The sequence below is a fragment of the Anser cygnoides genome, chromosome 2 (genome assembly GCF_040182565.1).
Source record: "Anser cygnoides isolate HZ-2024a breed goose chromosome 2, Taihu_goose_T2T_genome, whole genome shotgun sequence".
NCBI lineage: Eukaryota > Metazoa > Chordata > Aves > Anseriformes > Anatidae > Anser > Anser cygnoides.
The window spans coordinates 138,409,619-138,434,807 of NC_089874.1; the positions used below are offsets into that span (position 1 = coordinate 138,409,619).

At 39.8% G+C, this 25,189-nt stretch overlaps 1 long non-coding RNA gene and 1 other non-coding gene across 2 annotated transcripts; one reads left to right on the forward strand and one right to left on the reverse strand.

The window, feature by feature from the left end:
* Nucleotides 1–8,163: 8,163 nt before the first annotated feature.
* Nucleotides 8,164–19,510, reverse strand: LOC125184155 (uncharacterized). Its single transcript, XR_007167575.2, has 3 exons — nt 19,098–19,510; nt 13,293–13,356; nt 8,164–10,712 (listed from the first exon to the last, which is right to left on the reverse strand). It is a non-coding gene; the product is annotated as an uncharacterized lncRNA (long non-coding RNA).
* A 2,133-nt stretch (nt 19,511–21,643) lies between these two features.
* TRNAS-AGA (transfer RNA serine (anticodon AGA)) lies at nt 21,644–21,725 on the forward strand. Its single transcript has one exon. It is a non-coding gene; the product is annotated as a tRNA-Ser (tRNA).
* Nucleotides 21,726–25,189: the final 3,464 nt, after the last annotated feature.

Consider the following 25,189-nt stretch of genomic DNA (forward strand, 5'->3'; position numbering starts at 1 on the left):
TCTTAAAGGGAAAGAATCAGCTTAAAATTTGCACATTTCTGGTTTCAGAATCCCTGTATGCTGAAACAGACATCTGTACAGAAGAGCCAGGTTACTCATATCAATGTCTGCAGAGTCAGTGTCAGTATTCATAGTTTTTTCTTCTTCTTGTGTCAAAAAATGCCCCACTGTCAACTTTGAGGGCAAAGTTGATTATTCCTGTTGGGTTTGGATCTTTCCCAAATTCACAGAAAACTGAAAAAAAAAAAAAAAAAAAAAGCATTACAAGTAGAAAGGGCTTTCTTAATTACAACTGGCAAAGACAGCTAGGCAGATATCCCTTTGTCTCAAAAATAGGCTTCAGACTGTGAAGACTTTCTATACTCCGAGATATTTTCCCACAGAAGAGTGGAAGGGAGTTGCTGAGTGACTGGAGACCCACTGCAGGGCTAAGCGCCCTCTTGTTTTCTTCACTCACACTAGAGTAGAAATGGTCCATGGGTAAGGGACAACATTTCTGCGATGGAGGGGTAACGAACAGCTAAATGATGAGCAATTCCACATACAAAAAGGAAATCTGTAAGTATTCAAAAAATGCATGACATTCAGGACATGGAGTTATTAGTACTGCTTGCAGCTCTGTAGTATCTGGAAATCTCAGCGACACAGCGGAGTTGTGTGTGCAAGGAGATGCACCAACACAGGACAGAAAGATATGCTGCAGTAAGTTTCAGAGGATTAAAAAAAAAAGGTATGGCAGGTGGATGTGAGGAATTTAAAAGGGACAGTAAAAGAAGCAGCAGTCTCAGCATTGTTTGTTGTAGGTTTCACAGAAAAGGAAAATTCTAGGTTGGCTGTGCAGAGAATAATGGGGTGCAGCTTGGTGTAAATTTGATTTTCCCAGAGAAAACACATCTGGAAGAGAAATTACTGCCACTGCTTTTGTTTTATGCAGTACCTCAGTGGTCAGAATGGCCTCATGGTAGTCTCAAGTGCCATTTGCCAGTCTTAGTGGTGTGGAAGTCAGGATGAAGAGGCTCCAAAATTGTTTTTGAACAGAGGCAACTCTAGATTTTCAAAGTGGAAGAAACAAGAAAAGAAATAGGGTTGCAGTTGAAGGGCAGCCATTTTTTTTAAGATGCAAACATATTTGTTTTTATACTGAGAGGAAGGAGCAAGGTAAGATTAAACAAAAGCAAGGAGTAAGGGAGTGAGTTTCAAGTCACTGTTATGAGAAGGTCCATGGGGGATCAGGCAGTGGACTTAAAATACAAATCTAAACTGTGGAACTCATTGCTACAAGATACTGTGGAGATTTAAAAAAAAAAAAAAAAAAAAAAAAAGTACATTTGTTTTGTTTTGTTTTCCCAAAAAGCAATTAGACTTTTATTTAAGATAGGTTCATTAGCATCTATTAAACATGACTGATCAGAAGCAATTTTTGACTTAAGAAGTCACTAGAAAATGGTGGGGTTTATTTTCTTTTCCTTACCACCTGCAAATTACTTTGCTTTCAGATCCAGGTCACTAAGGTACAGGTCTATGAGCCACAACCAAAAAGAGTCACTAAAAATGATAAACACATCCGTCTTTAGATGATGATGATGAAAATACCAAAATTTCAAGTGCCCTTTGAAACAGTTGGAATGGTTCTGCCTGATCTTTCTGAGAGGATAAAGCCTGCCCGTACTTTGAGTTGTGCCTGACTGTCCAAAGCACAGTTCATTTTTAACTTCTCATGTCTTCCAATGGCCTGATGGAGCTTGGGGATCCAGCTGCTTTTCCCTAATCACTAAACCCAGGGATGAAACTGCATGAGATCAAAACCAATATATTAGATCTTCTTTCCCTTCTCTAGGCTGGGCATCTCTTAGGTTGTCATCTCCGTCCATATCATCTCTTATCACCTTTGCTCTTTTCAGTGGGTCAGTCATCTGGCCACACTGAAAAATGGGGAAGGGGAAGAAAAAAGAGTTAAAATCTGCTGTGGAATATTTGATAAAATCATAGAATCATTAAGGTTGGAAAAGAAGTCCAAGATCATCTAGTCCAACCGTCCCCCTGCCACCAATGTCACCCACTAAACAACGACCTTGTGTAGCACATCCAACCTTTCCTTAGACACCCCCAGGGACGGTGACTCGGCCACTTCCATAGGCAACCCGTACCAATGCCTAATCTAAAATAAGGCACTTCTTAAGTTTGTTTTCTGAGATGAAGAGATGGGATGGAAAGACAGAATAAAATGTGTAGAGACAATACGAAAAACTCCACCTGAAGGAGAAAGTAAAGACAAGCTACGGAAAGGAGAAAAATCAAGGGATATGAATCAGCATATTTCTGGTTTGGGGTCGGCTGTAACTGAACTCCTTTCAGCATAATTCTCATTCAGATTGACATCAATTAATTATTTAGTTTGTGAAGCCCAGGATAGCTTGTGTGAGTTTGGAAAATTAATCACTGAAAAAAATGTAGAGATGTGTGCTTCTCTCTTCCCTCTTTTCTCTTCTTTTCTCTTTTCTCATCTCGTCTCTTTTCTCACATTTGTGCGTTGCTTCTGTCCATCTTCTCAAGTCTAGCCCATGGGATGGAGGAATTGGAAAGCAGCAGAACAGCACAACACATGAGGATCAAACAGTGCCATCAGTATACCAGCACTAGCACTGGCAGAAGGAAAGAAAGAAGGAAGAAGGTTAAAGTGTTCCTTGAGTGTGTCAGTTCAGTGAATAAGAGGTCCTTTTTGGGGAAGAATTTTTCCTCATGTCTATATCATTGCACATGAAAAAGTTTTCCTCTCACTGGAAGCAATATTGAAGTTGCACATCTGGGCAGTCCATGAAGCACTGTGTCTGGAGAATCCTCCACCAGTTTGCCCTCTGCACTCAGATGGTTTGTGTTTGGGACTGGTACTTTGATCAGACCTCCTCACCAAACCTCCTGCACCTCTGTGCCGTTTTGGGCACCACAGTATAAGAAGGACATAAACTGTTGGAGAGTGGCCAAAGGAGGGCAGCAAAAATGACAAAGCATCTAGAGGGGAAGACTGAGGAGTGGCTGAGGTCCCTTGGTTTGTTCAGCCCAGAGCAGAGCAGGCTGAGGGGAGGCCTCATGGCGGCCTGCAGCTCCCTCACGAGGGGAGCGGAGGGGCAGGCGCTGAGCTCTGCTCTCTGGGGACAGCGACAGGACCCGAGGGAACGGCATGGAGCTGGGACAGGGGAGGGTCAGGCTGGGGGTTAGGGAAAGGTTCTGCACCCAGAGGTGGTCGGGCACTGGGACAGGCTCCCCGGGGCAGTGGTCCCAGCACTGAGCCTGCGGGGGTTCAAGAAGTGTTTGCACAATGCTCTCAGACACGGCCTGATTTTTATGTGGTCCTGTGTGAAGTGAGGAGTTTGACTCAATGATCCTTGTGGGTCCCTGCCAACTCGGGACATTCTGTGATTCTATGATTCCATGATTCCATGACCACTGAAGTCACAAGGTGGACATACAGTACTGGAGCTATACAACTTCCCAGAAAATCAATTCACTGTCCTTCCTTCCTTGTGCCACGCCAGTCAGTAATGTAGACCTAGCTACAGTGTCCTGTCTTTATTTAGTCTTTGTAAATCTTCATCTGTCAAAACACAACACAGAGGGACAGAAAAAAAAAAAAAAAAGCAGCTATTTTACCAATGAAATACACTGGTAGAAGTGCTGAGCCCAAGCTGTCACTGATGGAAATAATGACACACAGCTCTCTGCAGGGAAGACAGGATTCAGCCACCACTTTCATCATCTCTGGACAGTTTTCTCTCCCATGCAGAATGAACAAGAAGCAGGAAGAGGAGGTGGAAGGACTGAGAAGCTGCCCCATGTAGCGCAAACGTAGGGTTTCATTGCACTGGGTTGTCATGCTTGTTACCTGAAAGTCCTGCGTCTCAACCCAAAATGACATCACTGAGATTTGCATTATACTCACTGCATAACTGAGTATTCTGAAGAACTGATAAGAAATAAATAAAGTAGAAAATAAAGTAACAAAAAAAAATTAATAAATTAGCAGACATTTCCCTGACAGTGACTGATTTCCTAGTCTATGTGTTAATTCACTGCACAGCTATCGGTTTCGGAGGCAAAAACTACATCACTCACATACTCTCTCTCCCCTTTTTTTATTCTTCAAGAGTTGGCTGACTTTGAATTGAAGACTGCAGAGTCACAGTAGCTGTGGATGTGCCCCCACAGAGTTTTTTTAAAACACTATTTTACTGGGAAAAGGTTCTTCAGATGTAACTTGTCTGTCAATTTTTCTCTAATTATTGTTATTACTACAATCTATGAATGATATCTATGAATTTCTGTGGATCTGTGATAACTATGGATTTCTAGGTTTTGGCATTAGAAATGTGAACATTGCCTAATGTGCAATTCAGCTCCTCTGAAGCTGCTGAAGGGTTCCATGCTGGTTTGCAGGGACTGCTTGCACACAACACGTTGTAAATTGGCCCTTTGAATGGTTAGCAGTAGAGTTTTTTGTGATACCCTTTGTGTGAAATTGCCTTCCTGGTTTTGGTAAAACCCGACTGAAGTCAATAGAACTACTGCAGAGATGAATTTGGACCTTTGTATTTTGTTTATTCTTAAAAAGAAAAAAGAAAGTAAATTGCCTTTATGGAATAAGAAAACATACATAGTATTTACCTGAAAGCTCTCAAAAGCTTTTTCATAAATACATGTCATATTTCTGTTCCTATAAATGTGTATTTGTATTTTTACAAAAAACCTACTTATTAGTAGCACAGTTAAATAAGTGTTTTGGATGTGTAGTAGGAGTTTCTTAGCTCAAGCATGATTTACCTTATCGGCTATAATGACTACCAGGGTAAATGCATATTTTGCTGTAACTAAAAATGCATATTAATAATATTTTTATAATAGTTTACATTTATATAGCGCCTTTCATCCCAAATACCATAGGGTATTATATATGTGAATAATCCCATTGAACTGGTGTGAATAGCCCATTGAAACCAATGGGACTATTCACACAAGCAAGACTATTCACATGAATTAGAGCTATAGAGTCTGGCCCTCAATCTATAATGTATTTTTACTCCACAAAATTGACACTCATCATACATGTTAGTTTTAAATAAATTAATTGGAGAGGAGATGAAATTGCAAATGCTGCTCCTTCCAATATGCTATCAGAAATTCGCATTTATGAATAAGGGTAGGAGGCCAAATAATTTAATCTCTCTCCCTCTCTTTCACTCTCTCTTCCTCTCTGGAGTATATTAACATGATAGTTTAGTGCTGATTTAAAATGAAGATGTCTCTTGTTAATGGCTTATCCCCAAACAACTTACTACAAATAAGGGGCTTAACCCTAGAAATTTTTACTTAAGGAAGAAGTTTTTAATCACATAAAGAACCTTATTTCATTCAATGGGATAAAGCACATGAGTTATGATGCCCAGATTGAGACTAAGTCCAGATGAACCAGTGGCTAATGTAATTGATTGCTTTTTGATCTATATTAAATAAATATTTTACACTGAAACAGCCACTTGAGGAATCAGATTTGGGTGACAAACTCTTCGTTTGCAATGCAACTTTCCATCTCTGAGGGTTAGAGATGCTCAGGAGGCAAACTTGTTGCAAGATTCAAGATATGTTATATTCTACTTTGCAAGCTCTAACTCAGCAATGTACCATCAATAAAACTACACGAGAGAATAATTTAATTTGGCACCTATTCCTTGTGAAAGGATTCTTGCTCTGCTCTGCTCCATGTTGTTTGTTCTTGCTTTTTCAGCACACCCTGGCCTATGTCCAGTCACACAGTTGTGCAGCCACACAGCTATTAGGTCAAGGACTGATCTGACTGAAAGCTAAACAACTATTTTTTTGGCCAGTTTAGCTTTGGTCCCAACTATTTGCCCAGATGAAGTCCATGACTACAGAAACAGCTGTGGCAGTACCAAAGAGATGGTGATGCTCTTCTTAAACTGTAGAATGGTGGAACCAGTTCCTTCAAAATTGACCATGAAAATACAGCTGTAATATATAAGATGTGAGGTCAGGGATCTGAGCATTGGAAAGGCTTAAAATTTAGTGACAACTCAAGTTGGTTTTCCTTCTGGCAGAAATAGAGGAAGGTGCCTGGAAAAATATCCCAGCACACAGAGGTAGGGGTGGCGGTATTCAGGAGAACCCCAATAAAAGAGTTGGGTATACTCTTGAGAGAATCTTTTCCACTTTTCTGCTCATAAGATTCTGAATAAGGTTCCTGCATGCAGACTTAGGGAGTTAGTATTTGGCTTTTCATACTTGCCTCTACAGTTCAACGCAAAGTAGACCTCCCATAGGAGACACTAGAGGAGGCCTGCCTTGGAGGGACAGCACTCCCGGGCAGATGGGGGACTCTTCTGGCAGTGAGTGAGACCAGGACTCATATTCTGGCTCTACAACAGGCAGAGTGATGATGAGAAAAGATTGGACAGCCCTGTTCACTATCAACACGGTAAAACTGAGCATATCACCCAGCTAGGCCCTAACACCCTGAGGCGTGCCCCGTCAGGAGGCTGCGGCAATGAACGCTGGATAAGGGTTTGCATAAGTGCCCAGTGTGACTGCTGATGTCCAGATTACCCAGGGGTGAGGGATACAACAGGTCAGTAAGGCTGGCTTGGACTGGACCATTGGTCAGCACGTGGGCAATTTCTTGACGTCTAAGGAAATAGAGGTGCCTAGGGGATTTGGTTGCTTTTGAGGACCTCGGCTTTTCCCCTATTGAACCTAAGTACTTCAAGTGGCAGAGCATTGCCTGAGTCCCTTTTTACAGACTAGTCCTAAATTGTTAGAGAAAGTGTAATTTATATATAATATAATATAATATAATATAATATAATATAATATAATATAATATAATATAATATAATATAATATAATATAATATAATATAATATAATATAATATATAATTCTGTGTCATGCCTCCTATGCCCTGTCCTAGAGGTTGTATTACCACCCTGAGGAAAGGCCACAGCCACAGGAATATGAGGACAAAAATTTACTTTTCAGTTTAGTATCCATTATTTGGAGTTGTCTATTAGTTCTTAATATCGCATGGCCCAGAAGGACCTTATTCTCATTCAAAAAGCAAATACCCCTCAAGGGCATTTAAGAACCTCTGTTTGGAGGTCACATAAAAATGAAGCAAATAATCTTTCAAGAAAATTTTTAAGCATATTTAATACTTTGTTTTCCTAAATATTTATTTCAAATACTTCAGATTCACTGTGCTTTTAATACTAATGTCATACTTAAAATAAATCACAATGTGTACTTCCTGTGATCTTTTCAGAATGCAATAAAACAGATTGTTTTTAATGGCTGTTCCAGCAATGAAAAATATCTGTGTTAGGTGGAAACAACAAATTGATGCTTTTTCAATTCCTTTTAATGGCATGAGGATCTTTGCAACATGCTGTGAAAAATATTCTCTTAATGATAGGCCTGTGGCACAACTTAAGGAGTCATCAAGAAATAAATGCTCTGCTGTCTGGCTGGCAGCTTGGTGTCCCTTAATTGAAGTATTATAAGATTCTGTGCAGAGTAAAGCCTCCAGGGTTTTGTAGCTAAATGGCACGGACACCTCTGATGAGACATGCAGATGAAGATGTGTCAATACAATCTTCACCAATTTGCTGTAATAGCAGAGACTGATTAATTTTATAACCACGGGTGCTTCTATTAGCTAACCTAAGGAATGATTTAGACTTTATTAAGCGACTTATTTCTATCTTTTTCGAGAGACTTCTACAGCATAGTTTATCTTCAAGTGCTAGACAGCATCACTTTTTCTAATAAGGATTCTAAATTTATTATTTAAGGAGGGATCATGAGTATGACTCAGTTACGTGCAGCTTAGTGGGGGCGAATCTTTGCGACTTGGCAAATCAACTGTATTTAAGTTGGTATTTCTCAAAAAATAAAGTGGCTTCATATCCTATGCAACTGAGATGGCAGTTCCTCTATACATTTTTAATGTACAAAAAGGGAAATTGAAGCAACTAAATCAAAAGTATGTGGCTGTATATTTTTATCTTTCTTTTTCTTTTTTCTAGGCTATAAAACTCTTTTAATATTTTATTATAATTGCTTATGGACAACTAACATAATTTAGTTACCCGTGATCAACCAATAATTTATATTTTAGAACTTTCTTCAATAAAACATGAATTACAACATGGACGATGCATTTCATGATTACTCTGCAAAGTGCTGGCTGTGCAGTCATGCTGCGCTTTCTCCCAGGAATAAGGAACCCAAAATGACTCTTGTACATTCTGGACACAGCAGACAGTTAGGAAAATGGTCTTTCTTGTCTGGATGGAAAAAACACAAATTGATCGCTGTCATCAGTTTTTTTACCCTTTCAGCAGGAAGACTGATGACCATGTTTTTTCCATTGCAGATGCCAGCATGCCTCCCACTGCGAAAACTGTGCATTCCACATTGTACCCTAATGCTGCCTCCTGACATGGGACTGCATCCTTAATGCTGAAGGCAAATATTTTGCCATCGAGTAGAGACAAGACTCCCTCCTTGTGGATATAAAAGTATTACTTACCAAGAATACTGGAGACAGACCGACCTTGAAATTTTTTTATTATTATTATTTTTTAAACTAACCAACTCACATACAAACTAGCAAAAAATATGCTGTTCACTAAAGCCAGATCCACACATCAGAAATTACAACCATAAGCATGGGTATGGAGTAAACCACTTCCAGACCATGGGTCAAAGTTGTACTCCTACAGAAATGGCAGAAAAAGCACTTATTTTTCAGTCATCATGGTCAAAGGATCTGGATGCAATATAATTCAGAATTGTGCTTGTTTACTTAAAATTTTAAAATCTGATTCTGGAATGTATATTTACTGCATAAACTCATCTACTACAAGCTAGGAGAGCTGCACATACAATCTGAGATTTACAATTTTTTTCCCACCAGCAGAAAAGCAAATGTGGGATAGTGTTTCTCTGGATAGTGTCTTATTTCTTCCCTTCCCTCTCCCCTACTGCCTTTGTGTATTAATATTAATATTAATATTATTTGGTGATTCACCATTTTTATATATTCACTTCTCAATTGTGGCTGACTTCATAAATGTATTTCAACATTTATTTGGTTGAAAGTTGTTCTCATTACTTGTTTCTTACAGTTTCTGCTCCTTAACCAACTGATGAAATTATGAAACAGTAATAGATAATTCCTGAATATTGAACAACAAATTCCACTTTTTCTTATGCATATGTGCAACTCCCTCTAGCAGCAAGATTCTTGGGAAACAATACTTCAGTACTTGGTAAGTTCAGCCTACAAAATTTATGGGAATCCCTACATTGTGACTTGTCTGAGATCTTCTGAAGGTCAAATTATTTCTAAATGTACGTCAGGTAGTTTCCATATACACCTTTCTCATGTATCTGGCATTAGCCACACGCCAGTGGGGGCCTGCTCTAGTATGGCATATGCTAGTATGGTACATGCCAGCTATATCTAGACTGCTTCTCCTAGAATTTCAGGGGAAAAAATTGTTCCTGCGAAAATGAAGAATAGTGCCACTGATTCCGGTTACATTTTTGTTAAAGTGAGTAAGAACTTGCACCAGTGCTCACAAGTCTCACTGAATACTGCTGTGGCAGCTCCACAGTGTCTTGGCACCAAGGAGTTTTGCCTTCACAGATTTTCACAGAGCATTTACTGGAGATCCGTTCCCTTGGGCTTGAATTGGCAGCATGGAGACACAGGACAAGGGAGACATAGTTGAGGAAAATTTTTAAAAATATATATTTATATATGTGTGACTGCGTGTGTTTGCATCCATCACCACCAATACACCTTTAAAAAGAATTATGTATGGCCAGATCACTTTCTGAACTAAAATACAGGCTATTACCTCAGCTTATGCTTGTAATTCATGTAATGCCCCTAGCCCCCTGCCCTCAGCATCCTCATGAAGAGACAGGAAGGAGAGCTAAGCTCAGATAGGCACATTGGCACCATATTACCCACCATATAACCCCTGGAATGGTGCGGCACCTAGCACTGATTGAATCACTAAGCACTATTGATTTCAGCTTTCTAGAGAAGCCATTCATACAGCCTACAGTGTATAAAAGAGCTTCTATTCTCCTTGAAAATGATTTAATATAAATAACTAAAATAAATGTCAGTGGGAGATCTGTGAACTTATTAAGAAGAGGTAGACCTCTTGATGTGCTGCTCCTAGACTGAATGTGTATGCATATAGATTTAAATAATGATACGTGTATTTTCGGTCCAAGTCTGGCACAGCAGCAGAACGGACCTCAGAGCGAGGGCAAATACACCGGACAAATTACATAATGTGCATCTGCATAGGGGAACCCAGACCACAGACGCACCGTGCAGATTAATCCTCCTCCAGAGACTCCTAAAGGCTGGAGAATGCATGCTCGTAAACGTGGACTGCATCCCTTGGTCACAAAGCGATCTCCAGGGACCCGTTTGCACCAACCTTGGCAAGTTGCATTTGTGTCTTTGAGGGTGACTAGAGAGAATGAACAATTTCTGCCTGTCTTCCAGAAAGGTCCAATTTCTCCCAAAGAGGATGCCCTGCACCTTCTTCTATTTCTGTCCACTTTGGGCAGAGCAAGGTGACGGCCACGCAGCTCTGGCTATGCATGGGCTGTGCAGCTCTGCAAGAGAAGGAAACAAAGAGCGACTGCTTTGCAAAGAAGCAATGATTTTTCCCAGCATCTCCCAGTCTTTAAATAGTCTTGTTTGTTTATGCCTTCTGAAGGTGAGGCATGGAAAATACAATACCATGCCAGATCCAGGCATTTCAAGTTAACATTTAAACTCTGATTCATAATCTGCTGCAGGCAGTAAAAGTTGCTCTATCACCTTTGATAGAGTCTGAATCAGGCACACATTGAGACCTTAACAAAATCCAAAACTACATATGCACACACACACACACACAGAGTGCTCGCACAGTACATGCACCTACACATTGCTTTAAATTTTCAGGCTAACGTAGCATAACACTAAAATATAGAGTGGGCCATTGCTCTGTTAGCTTTTGAAAAAAATAAAATAAAATAAAAAACGTTTCCCCTAAAAATGGACAAGATTTTTTATATTATGTTTTTAAGGCATGACAACCATCGAAAGAGCTATTTAGTATGTTACATGGTTTAATAAAAATAACTTGTCTGGCAATGTCTGAAAGCTTTTGCAGCTGCAGGGGTACTTCTTGGAAATAAATTTGTGTTTACACAGGTGCAGCCATATTTAACAAAATTTTTATATGCAATGCAAACAGCTGCCTGTCTGTTTTCTTTGGCAGAGATCTTTCCAACTGAAACAATTTGTATCAAACATCTCTCTCCGTGATACCTATATAAACAATAGACAGAATTCCTGTAAAAGGAAAAGGTTTGCAATAATGTGTCTTTTAGATAAACTGGAAAGCAGAAGCAGCCTGATTTAAAAAGCTTGGCCCTTCATGAAATATTTTACATTTGAGAAGACCTTGGGAAGCCGCTGAGGAAGTATTAAGCACTCAGTAGGATAACTCAGAGGATTTTATCAAGTTACAGTCAAGCTGAAGGATCCCATGACCGGTTAAAGATGCTTGGGAAACTGGATATTTTCCTTAACAACGGTACAGTAGATACAGAAGTATACTATATTATTCAACTTTTCCATACATTTGTATAGTGTGAAGTCTTTGCCAAAATATTTAACCTTAAGGCAATTATCTTTTTTTTTTTAACTTTACTATACTTTTTTGTATTTTCTCTTTTTTTCCCATTGTATAAAATTCCCGTTCATTTAAAAAACTCCCTATAATTTATGAGAGCCACAGTAACCCTGCACTTTTCCAATTCTTTGCAAATATTCATGCTTTTGAAAGGCTGCCCTATCACCAGCTTGCTTTCTTTCAGTCAAGATTCAGCAGAAGAAATGAAAAGTCTGCATTTTGAATGGCAGTATGGAGTTGGGGTTGCGTAGACACCTACCTCAGCCTTCCCTGCTCCTAACCAAAACAATGAATAGGAAAGAAAGATTTCTCCACTCAATTCACCTTGACGTTCTCAATTCCTTCCACTATTTTTTCACGGACAAAGTTTTTTTCTGTTTCATTTGCAGCAAATATATATTTATTTGTGGTAATATTTATTTCTATTGATTCAAATTTTGTTAAAAGCTTATTGTACACATACACAAAACAGCTCAGAAATTAAATATTAGTTTATATTAGCATTTATAAGGAATAAATTTCTGTCCACAAAGGAAGACCTAACTCTCCAACATTATCTTCTTGCGAGTTTTTTTCCTTCTTCTATAAGAGTGCAGTCTTGCATGCAGTATATTTGATCAGTCTTTTTGCTTCAGAGAGGGTGACAATGTTTCTTGCATCCTCTCTACAAGAGAAATCAAGTGTCTAGTTTAAGGTTTTAATAAATTATAGATTTGTATAACTCCACTGGCTTCAACAGAGGATCCAATAAATGACCTTTTCTTACCCCTAGGCAAGGCATCTCCGGATCTCTCCGTAAGAAGTATTCACCTATACATGTTGTATTGCCATATAAAATGACACTTCACATTACTGCTGATTGGAATTATGGCCACAGGAGAAGATTCTGTGATTGTACGTTTTCTACACTTTCTGAATTGTTTTGATCTTCTATTTGAACTTTGTTTCGATGAGTTGAGAACCCAAAAGATGTGTTAAAAAAGTTGTGCTCCATGTGTAAAGACTGCTTTATGTTTACATGCCTGCGTTAGCTGCAAAAAGCAGTTAGAAAATGAAATTTCTTTGTGGGTATTTAGCTTCTCTTTCCCATCTAAATGGCATTTAAAGCTTTAACTATGGTGTGATTATTTGTTTCTAGGCTTAAGAGACATGCTTCTATCATCAGGCATGCCTGCACATTTGGTAATTGTGTAAGCTCTGTGGTTTTGGTAGGAATAGATTTACTGAGTGAATGAGAACTACACATACCCGTTAAGCTCTTAAATTTTCAGACTGAAAGATTTCGCTGTGGTGCTTTTAGCTAAACCTGACCCTAGGCTAAATTAGGAGCGCTGCTCACTGACAACCAAGGAGTCAGAAAATCCAGTACGTGTGACATGCTTATGGTAACAATCTTTTTCCTAATAAATGAACAATTAGATAAAAGATGATATTACATTATACTGAAATTAAAAGCATTAATAAAAAAGAGATGGAGAAAATTTTGATTCAGTGGAGGAAATTTATTTACACATTAACTTGGGATCTTGTGCTCAAGAGCTATGATCTCACCAGACATTACAACAGAAGCAGACCTGAGAGTGGGACAGCAAACCAAAAGTGTTGAATATAGCACCCCTTTATTTCAGAAAGTACTAACCAGCATTTCTTAGCACTGCTGGAAATGGTTTCTTTTAAACAAGTTGCCTAGCTGACTACATGACCATGACATGTTTATGAACAAGCTATTCCAATATCTCAGTCAGATTCTAACTTTCTTTCCACCAAAACTCCCTGTTTAACCAGCATAACCAGCACCTCTCTGTTCAGCCCCAGAATAAAAAATATTGACAGGACCATATAATGGTATAAAGTCTATGAATACTTGAAGAACCTCTTAGACAAAAAGGTGCTTTACAGAAACAATTAATATTATTTGGATAAGCAATCTCTTCACGTAACTTGCTTTAAATAGACCTTATCTAAACCACTTCACACAATTCGTGTTCTTTCTGTTATTTGGTCTCTTTATGTGATACAGCCCAGGTTTATGTAGGGACACTAAAAGATGAACTGAAATGCTACAGAAGCTGAATTCTTAGCCTTGGATCTGTGTATGATGATGCACCAAGCTGAAGATGTATTTTAAAGGGATAGGCCGTAATAGTTTAAATCATGCGAAGTCTCTAAGAAAATTGTGTCTTTAACATAGATATGTCTAATGAAGACATTAGACCCTCCTAATGAAAGGAATTCTAGGGCAACCACCATGAAAATAAAGAATAAGAATGTAATAACAGCAATAATACTGAATGCTGGTTAAACAAGGCTGAGACAAAATGGAGATACATTAAAATCAGACAGTAATATTAAGAAGACGATACTAACAGCTACCTCAGAGCTATCAGATAAATATCTTAAAAATGAATAAGAACACAACTATGAAGCTTAACTGCATTTTTTGGTATAAACTATATCTTGAGTTATGTCTCCACAACAGAGGCCTGTACTGCCGTGCCATGGGTGGTTGGTGAGGAGGCTTTATTCCATCCTTTGTCATTAGCTTATAAATCACTCTTCTTTCCTTTCATACTTTCCTCTTGCTTCCTCTCCTTGAAGGTCCAACGTGAATTTAGGTTTGCCGCTATGTGCTCGTCATGCACATCTGTGCGTTCACACCTAGAGCAGACACTGCTGGTGGAGCAGCCCGGTCCGAACGCGTGGGATAAGAGCTTCCTTTACAGATAAATGGTCCATCCTGCACTGGTCTGATCCAGCCAGTAATGGTGTCACCCACGTAAAGACACAAGCAAGCGTTGTTATCCCTGGTGCCTAAAGATGAAGTTAAGTCACTGGGAATTAATTATCCCAAGATGACATGGCAAAGCAGTGGTGCAATTGTATTAATGCATCAGTCAGATTGATCAAATATACAGCAAAATTATGTTGCTTATGATAATGCTAGTGGAAATAAATTATCATACAGATAATACGAAATAAAATGGGTCAAGGACCCATTTTCTATTTTCCATAATTCTCCGTTCTAGCTTTCAAAGCAAGGGGCACACCTCATATCCATATGATTAAATTTAATTTGTATCTCTTCCTATTCCCCCCAAAGAAAACAAAAGTGGTCTCGTACTACATAACCCCTGCTGGTAACAATCCTAGTCCCACTCGGTCTCCCACAGCACACCTTTGTATTAGCTGCTCACTGGCGTGTGCTGAAACTGGACTGGGGAGTACACTAACAATAAACAGTACGGGCAGCCAGAGGCCATATTTATGCCACAACCATAATTGCACCATGGGCACCCTGCTTAGCTTCCTGGCTCCATGCTTCATTGGCCCTAAGGCATTTTGAAGGTAAGGGAATATTTTAATTTTGATTGAGCTAAGGACTTAAATAAATCCCAAAATTCACCTTACCTTTTAGCATTAGTGCTTACATTTCAGCAGACTTTCAGAATAATATTTGGTGACTTTCAGAAGAATGTTATATCACAAAGTCGATTTAGATACAAAAATAAATAAAAGTGAATTAGTAAAATGTTTTTTTAAAGCATACTGACCGGGAAAATATTGCTTCATTCCTGCCTGCCTCTCAAAACCAACCAAACAAAAAAATCAAGAGACAAACCTACCACCTTTTTATTAAACATCTCTGTGGTATTTGTTTGTTTGTTTGCTTGAGAGAATAAAGATTTCTATTCAGCGCATGGCAACATCGCAAGTGAAGTTTGTTATTAAAAACAGGTCTATGTCCTAGGACTAGAACCCAAAGTCCCATGAAGTAATAAAACCTGTGATAGAAAGGATAAACTCTTTTTGCTAAACAATACAGTCTCGTCGGCCAAGTGATTCTTGGGTTTGAAAGCTAGTGAGAAATCTGCCGTCTTTGATCTCCAGGAGGTGAGCAGTGCCAAATGTTATTTGGCTTCGTAACCAGCAGGTGCTGTGGTAAAAGAAAAGTTCTTAAGGGGCATTTGACCGCATTTCATCCTTACTCGTCCTTATTAAGGCAAACACAAGCCACTCAGTACTGTCATCTATTGACTTCAGAAAACAAGCCCGTAACTGCGGTTCTAAATCCCTGTTGCCACTGTCTTTTATTATGTAACCGAGGTTATAATATTATTGTGTCCTCGCTCTGCCTGTGATCACAACACCACTTCATTGTTCTGGTCTTTTCTGTTTGAAACAGATGTTTAAAAACATTTGAATAAGATATTTCAGTTTGTAGACTTCTTGTCATCATCCTGCAAATTTACAACAGTCAGCAATGTAAACACGTACTTGACAAACTCCAGCAGCTTGCAGACTTCAGAGTTCATCCACTCATTTCAGTGAGGCAGATGTTTCATTTTAATACTCTTCATATTATAGATTAGGATTATGTTTTTTCTTTCTTTTTCTTTTTCTTTTTTTTTTTTTTTTTTGAAAGGGGAATAAACCTGACATGCTACTAATGTCATTTCACACTGCGGGCCAGATGGCGAAAAATGCAAAGGCTGCAACTCTGTTTATGTATGGGGAAAAAAGGAATTTTGTTCCTGAAAGACTTTCAGCTCAATCATTTGTTACTTTAAACTAAACACTAGATGATGAATAAAGTAGGACTATCTGAACTTCAAAAAGGTCCTTGAGATTAAGTGCTTAACAATGTAATGCATCTGGAGGAAGAGTATTACATTATTCCTGCTGGCTGCGTAGGAAAGATGCTGGGAACATTTTCACTGTTGTGGCAGCCTAAGAGCAGGGTGCTTTAAGACAACATTTGGCAGTCCCTTGGAAATTTCAGGAGATATAAATCATATTTCCATCACTTTTTTATTATTATTACCAAAAGACAGTACTTGAGCAGAGGATTGGCACACTGTCTGTGTTAAAATAGCTTGTTTTATCTGTCATTTCAAAGCAACAAAATGGTATATTTGCCAAGAGCTCTGTAAGTTTTTTGCAAAGAAATTCAGCATTACTCTAGGCATTATTTCAATACAGACTGGGAAATTTAAAAAGGAGAACATTTTTTTTTTTACCTCTTCTCTGCTCCCCAACAGGTTTGTATTCATTTGCAGATTATCACAGACTTCATCTAAAATCTGTGATTCTATGTGATTTCGAGAGAAAGCCTGAGAAAACTCTAATTGTGCTTTGATTTGTTTGTTCACAAAGCAAATGTTCCAGAGTGGGAGAGGTTTTGGTTTGGGAATCAAACCGTTTTGATTTTTCTTTTTTTTTGGCTCAGCGCTGTAGCACAATTGTAGTACATCTTGGATATTGTGGTCCAGATGCTTCATTCTGCTATGTGGGTTAGTGGGCCAGTATTTTCTATGAAGTACCATCATTCTTCAAGAATGGAAGTATCCCTCATGCACCACTGGAGACTCCAGTTTGCCAGAGAACTAACCCTCAGACAATGGTGGGAACAGAAGGAAGGCAAGCTACAATTCAGCTAGGAGTGTGGCATCATATCGAACTCTAAAAACTTGCATTTGGGATAAATTATCTCTCTCTTTTTTTTTAATTTATTTATTAAAACGTGTTTAAAGGTTTTTGGTGGTGGTGATGGTGGTTGTTTTCCATGGAGATTTTACTTCCTCAGCTAGTTGCAGTAATTCCAAAATAAAGATAGGAGCAACGAGGGAGTAAGTAAGAGAAAATATTTTGTTCCTTGTTTCAAGAGGCTTTATTTTCATGAATTTCCCTGTGATCATCACAGCCCATGCTGTGTCTGACACTGGACTGTGTCTGGAAGAAGACACTCCTAGGCAGCTTTTCTCAAATGAGTTATGTCAGATTTGTAGAAGAAGGAATTAACTATGTAAAGAAGGGGAACAACCTTTTGAAATGAAAATTGTCTGGATGAACCCAAGAAAAACTCAAATAGAAGAGCATTGACCATCCTGCGACCTCACAAAATTGCTTCGTTCACTCTTGGTTGAACACAGTGATGATATATCACAGCGTGCATGAGAATCTGCGCAGATTTGTTAGTATATCAGGCCCTAGTTAAGACTGAAAGGCAAAGAAAGGATACGAATGGACTGCATCTATCCCTGAAACATTTGCTGGTGTGGTACATGTTACCACATAAGTATTCTCCAGTGTCAAAGTGATCAGGAATAAGAAAGAAAATACATTAAGATATTTAAAAGAAGTTTTCAGCAGTGCTTTTGATAGTTCAGCTGAGTACAAAGGTAGCATCAATGGAAATTAACATAAAAGTTTGGTTAAATCAGGTAAATAAATGTAATGAAAATGAAACAACATCAGGTATAAGTAGACAAGATCAGATTTAAATTTAGTATATAATCAAATAATATAAACTGTGCTTAAAGTGGATAGAGTCCTACAGATTATGGTCATAATAGCAAAACACTCATATTATTTAAAGAAACTTTTATATCCAAAGATGAATATCTAAGAGATCTAAAGTAAAACTAACTTTAATACTGCTCATGTCTTAATTGCACTCAAAACGCATCTTAAAATTTAAAATTATAACGCAAACCAGGATTAGACAAGTACTGAAAACTCTGATTGAACCTCTTCAAATGGCTGAACTGTTTGAATGTGCCTGAATCTAACCCCACCCCATGCATTTTTGATTCTTAGCCAAATACAAATTCAAAGAAGGGCTTACTTATCATTTTAGATACAACTGAACTTTTCATGTGAGGAACAGACCTCACAAGTTTTCCAGCATTCATACTGCTAGAAATTTCTGAAGAAGAACTTGTCATGAAAGTTTTCTTCTGTTGCAGACTAGCAAATCCTAATATAGTCTCTAACTTAATACAACTTCCACTCTGTATCCAAACTCCAGTCTACACCTAAACAAGATCTAAGTGCTTGCTGAATCAAGTTTGGCTAATTTTTTTTTCTTTTAAGTCTGAAGTATATTTTGGAATTAATCTACTGTCAATCTTCTATCAGTCTTTTATATTGTCTATCAAATCTGAAATGGAAGTATTTTGATATATAGAGACTCCATTACAGAAACAATACTCTGCATTATGACTAGGAAAGTCTTATAAAATCTCTCTGTGTTACTTAATTAAAAGATAATGGGCAGAAGGGATAATAGGTTGTTTCTCAAATTTTAATGAATTTTATCATCATAATGATGATTACCAAATGTCTATATTTGCAAAAGAACAGCAGTTCATAAATATCAAATTTGTGCTATTATTAACATGCAGAATGTGCCAGTTTTTATCAATATAGGAATCTGGTAATTATCACTACAGCTATTCATTAAAATTAAGAAGTAACTAAATAAGGAATGGGAATGCCATTTATTTCTTAACATCCAAAGAGCAGAAATATCTACCTATTATCCTTTTCAGGCATCTGACACCGTGACAATGGAATAGAAGGTTGTCACGGTATAATAGTCCCCAGCTGCTGGGTGGATGTGAGCTGAAGCTGAGGCATTTATCAAAAGTAAACACCGGGGGAAGCCGGGAGACATCGATAAGCGGGGCAACGCTCTGTTAAAATGACGACATTTCTGTTCCAGCCAGTGGGGATGCAAACACTCGGTCTGTGAGTGTGGATATGACCCAACAGTCCTGCTCACCGCATCACGGGGTCCATGTGGTGATTGGTAGGGGGAGCAGGGGCCAGCACGGGGCACCCGACTGAAGGGGAGCTTCTGTGGGGCTTTGTGAGGTGCTGCAATGTCATCATGGAGGCTCCTGGCCTCCTGGTGGTGGTTCCCAGCCCCGTTGCTTACCCAACTGCTGGAGCTGGTGGTGGGCCCACGTACAGGGGGAGTAGGGACTGGAGGAATGATGAGTCTGTGTCCCACCCCTGCCCCAGGGACACCTTGGGCACAAGCTCCTGGGCCTCTTCTATAAATACGGGTAGTAGGGCCAACACCTATGAACGTGAGAGGCCTGAGGGGTGAGGCTCACCCACCATGAGGTGTCCCCAGTTTCACCATCATTGCTTTGGATAGGATGGTGAGAAGCAACCAGGAGGAGGTTCGGCAGCTGTGTGGGCAGAGTTCCTGAGGCTCCATAAGGAAGCCCACCCATACAGCACACTCATATGGCTGGGCTGATGGTTAGTACATGCTTCCAGGAGAACAGCCACTGAATAGCCAGGCTGTGCACACTCCAAGCCAAGTGATGTCTGAGGAAAAGGGTGCTGCTGGAAGAGGCTTCCATCATGATTAGAAAGATATTAGTGCTGGCCAGCAAGCCTCGATTGCATTGAATACAAGATTTTGAAGCAGACATGGTCTTCCAAGGCAGTGAAGGAGGTAGAAAGGTTACATTTTAAGGCAAATACCAGCTACCTCTGTTTCAAAAAGGCCTTTCTGCTCTTCTGGCATTGTTATACATCTTCAGCCTCACTCACTGCCCCCTCCTGTGTAAAATTTACACAAGCATTGAAAGATTGTGGAATACCCAAGGAAATCATTTTTCAGTCGATTGAGTTCTTAATGGAAAAACCTCCCTGAATGCTATCTTACAAATTAGAAGATCCCCTGCTTTCTAAATAGTTCAATTGAAATCAGCTTTTGTATTTATCCTTCAGGTCATTCAGGCTCAAATGTTGTTAGCTCTGAGTCAAAAAGTCAGATTTTTAAAGGGAAAATGTCAAGTCCTTTTAGGCTTCAACTGACCTTTTAAACCAGATTAGGGATTTGAAGCATTACACATGGATTTCTACATTTTATATCACAGTATTTAACAAATGATCAAATACAACTCCCAGGAATACTATTTTTACAAGCTTGACATTTCAGGCCTTAAAGGATGTTGCTGGTCTTTCTTTTACATAAAATTACCCTGGAGAAATTCAGTCTGTTTTCTGCTCTTCCATGTCTATTTCATAAGAGGGGAAGTTCTGTGGATTTTATTTCATACTGTTGTTCTCTCTCTGGCATTGCAAGCAGCAAAATATCATGATGAAACGTTTGAGATATGTTCAAAGTGATTGCTACAATAAATTCACTCAGTGGGTGTTACATGTGGTAGTAGTCACTAGGGTAGTTATAGATGCCAACAGGGCCTTAGGAACAGGTCTGACCTTACGTTTATGCCTGGAATGTCAGATAATGCCACTAAAAATGCACTAAATATTCCTGGGAAGTGACAATGGAAACCCTCCTGTGGCTCCAAGTGCTTCCCACAGGTGGGACAAGCAAACTGCGAGGCAGAATGGGAGTGTGGATGTATGAGAGGACACTCATGAGGTGAAGGAGCGAGCTTGGTCCAGTGCCCTAAGCTTGCAGACACAGCAGTAACAAGAGGATGAGTCCGATTCTTAGCTACAGAGGACTGTAATGAGTCTCTGACAAGACTCACAAAAATGAATGGGACGGTCACGGTCATTTGGGACTTCTAGATGAAGATACGGAGAAGATAGAGACAAAGTAAATTTCCCTTCTGCTGAGGGTCAAGCGACCTCTCCCTCCCCTCCCCTCCCCTCCCCTCCCCTCCCCTCCCCTCCCCTCCCCTCCCCTCCCCTCCCCTCCCCTCCCCTCTCCTCTCCTCTCCTCTCCTCTCCTCTCCTCTCCTCTCCTCTCCTCTCCTCTCCTCTCCTCTCCTCTCCTCTCCTCTCCTCTCCTCTCCTCTCCTCTCCTCTCCCTGATTTGACTCCAGTAAAGACAAACATAGTGCAACATTTTGCAACACACCACAGTTCAAAGGGGTGGAAGCACAAGAGGTTGTTAACAGTCAAGTATTCTGCGTCCTTTGATAAAGAAAATGAGTTTAAAAGATATTTTTTAGACCAAAAAAAAAAAAAAAAGTGGAAAATAATTTGAAGTTGCAGCCCTGAGTTGATAGCATTTAACACGTGTTTTTGTATATTATTTGCCACATGTTTTTGTATTTTATTTGTGTAGTCATCACCAAGCAGTGCGTAGTCGTGGCCGAGTGGTTAAGGCGATGGACTAGAAATCCATTGGGGTGTCCCCGCGCAGGTTCGAATCCTGCCGACTACGGCTGGAGCTGAAAAGGCTCCACGTGACTTTTGAACTGGTAATGACATGGAGAAGGCTGAGGTATGCAACAACTTCTTTGCCTCAGGCTTCACTGACAGTCAGGCTTCCCAAGTCTTTTGTTTCCCTGAACTGGTACATGGAGGCTGGGGGAGCAACGTCCCACCCACTAAGTGAAGAGCAGGTTTGAGACCACCTGATGAATCTGAACAGGTGCAAGTCTATGAGACCTGATGACATGAATCCCGGGGTCCTGAAGGAACTGCCTGGTGTAGTTGCCAAGCCTCTCTCCATCATATTTGAAAAGTCCCGGCAGACAGGCGAAGTCCCTGGTGATTGGAAAAAGGGAAACATTGCTTCCATTTTAAAAAAGGGTAGAAAAGAGGACCCGGGGGAACTACAGACCAGCGAGTCTCACCTCTGTGCCTGGGAAGGTTATGGAACAGACCCTCCTGGAAGCAATGTCAAGGCACATGCAAGACAAAGTGGTGATCTGAGACAGCCAGCATGGCTCCACCAAGGGTAGATTGTGCCTGGCCAATCTGGTGGCATTCTACGACTGCATCAGTTGACAAAGGAAAACAGACCAATGTCATCTACCTGGATTTCTGCAAGGCCTTTGACCCGGTCCCACATGACATCCTGGTCTCCAGATAGGACAGACATAGACTTGATGAGTGGACCATTCATTGGATAAGGAGTTGGATTGAAGGTCACACCCAGAGAGTGGTGGTCAACGGCTCTATGTCCAGGTGGAGGCTGCTAATGAACGGTGTCCCTCAGGGGTCTCTCCTGGGACCAGTGCTGTTTAATACCTTTATCAGTGACAGAGACAGTGGGACTGAGTGCACCCTCAGCAAGTTTGCAGATGACACCAAGCTGAGTGGTGCAGTTGGTAGAACAGAAGTAAGAGATGCCATCCAAAGGAATCAGGACAAGCCTGAGAAGTGGGCCCACATGAACCTAATGAGGTTCAACAAGTCCAAGTGCAAGTTGCTGCACCGGGGCTGAGGCAATCCCAGACATGAATACAGGCTGGGAGAAGAACTCACTGGGAGAAGAACTCACTGAGAGCAGCCCTGCAGAGAAGGACTTGGTGGTTCTGGTGGATGAAAAGCTGATCAGGAGCCAGCAGTACGCGCTTGCAGCCCAGAAGGCTAACTGCATCCTGGCCTGCAACAACAGAGGCATGGCCAGTGGGTTGAGGGAGGTGATTGAACCCCTCTGCTTTGCCCTTGTGAGGCACCACTTGGAGTGCTGTGTCCGGGTCTGGTGCCCCCAGCACAAGAAGGATATTGATCTCTTAGAATGGGTCCAGAGGAGGGCCACAAACGTAATCCAGGGGCTGGAGCACCTCTCCTATGAAGAAAAGCTGAGAGAGCTGGGGATGTTCAGCCTAAAGAAGAGAAGGCTCCAGGGTGACCTCATTGCGGCCTTTCAGTACTTAAAGGGAACTTATAAAAAAGATGAAGAGCGATTCTGCTCAATCAGATAATGACAGGATGAGGGGGAACGGTTTTAACCAGACCACAGTACCTGGATTTGATTAAATACTGGCTTTAAAATCTATACATTTTAAGTAAGCTCTGTAGCTTACATTCTGAAATAGAATTTTAAAGTTTCAATTGCAGAAGTTACTGGTGTGTTGGAAGGGACTGAAGTGGTAAATTTTGTTATGCCCAGAAATCATGCTGACTTTGATTCACATCTGGTAATTGCTAACAATAAAATAAACACCATTCTCTGTACAGAGTAACTGCATATCCCTGTACGCTTTGATACTTTCTGCATCATGACACTAATATTGTCATTATAAGATCAGGATAATTCACTTTTCCCAAATCCTACATTTAAAGGGAAAAATATAAATGGGGCAATCAGCAGCTCTGTGCCTGGGATACAAATCCATTACAGTCTGAATCTAATGGATCAGAACTGGTTGGAGCAATTATTTGCAGTCCTTAATGTTAGTTTTGCTGGTAATTTAACTATTTTCAGCTCTTTTTGTGGATTGGTTTAGAAAGAATTCTAAGTTATTCAAAATAATACTTATAACACAGAAATAAGCATTCGTTTCTTATAGGCAGATGTAGAAAGTCATGACAACACCTAATGATAAAATTACCGAAGACATCTGACAGATGCAATCTTTCTGATGCTATTGTTTTTTTCTAAAATAAAATAAGCAGCTATGCAGCTGTCTTAAAATGTTTGTCAGACTTTATCAAAATCATTTACCTATCACCATATATTTGTTACTTGTAATAGAAAATACCTGTAGTATGACAAGAAGATGAGGTTAATCTGAAGCAAATCAACATGATAGTTTTCCATTATTGGAACTCAAACAGGCTTGTCAACAAGGGATGACACAGAATAACAATGCTGCTGCTGTTGTACAAACAGGCATTCACAGAACAAAGAGTATTTTGAGATATGTTTTTCTTCTTATTTGGCAACATTATATCATGAAAATGAGGCTATTCTGTTAAAGCTGGGGAAGGCAAGCCCTTTTGAAATGACATGTTCTTCTCAAAGCTTTTACTTTGCTCAAGTTTGTCTCCTTCGCTGCCACACAAAGGAGTTTTTCACTGCTCTAGTCTTTATTATAAAGACTGAATTAAGACGAGCTTGCCAGAAACATTAGGATTCATCATGTGCTCCAGTCTTAGTGGGGAGTAGCTTTTTTCTGATACAAAAGGTATACCTACTTAACTTGTAAATTTTACAGGACAAATCTTATGGTCATCTGTAATTTCTTTGGAAGCAATTATGCCTGGAGCCTTGTTGAACTCTCTGTCTGACTGGAGAGACTTGTTTATGCCAGTCAGCTCTGTGCACTAACAATTAGAGGTTCATTTGAGTTGCGCCAAAGTGCTCACAAGATAAAGCTCCAAAAAAAAGGATATTGCCCCCATAGCTCCCATTCACAGTGCTCTGGACTTCCTTCTCCCATTAACCAGATGTGGCAAGGAAACACCACCTCAAAACTGAAATGGTTAGTTACTAATGATAACTTAATGGATATAGCATTTTACTTTGTCTGCAATTTGGGGGACATCTTGTCACAACAGACTTCTATACTCGGTGACGACAGTCAATGAATTTTGCAGAACTTAAGGGGCACAATATTTTTAGAGTTACAAAGCAAAAAGACAATCAACTGGAAACACTATGTCTGGGATGGATGGAGAAGAAGATTTGATAATATTAAACACCCTACAATTTTAGACATTGTTGTTTCTTGCTATTAAAAATTGCAGAAGCCTCAGTTGTTGTTTCAGAGAATCTGTCTGTTCTCTGAGGTATGCTGCAGGAATAATTTTTAGCAATTTGTTTTGGGAACAGCCTGACTGATGAGGAACAGAGTCATCTTTCTAAAGCAACTGTATCCCTGAAGTGCACTGGTAGAGCTACTGGTAACCAGTGGGCCATGGTCCTGTCCGCACTGTGCAGCAGGGTGTGTT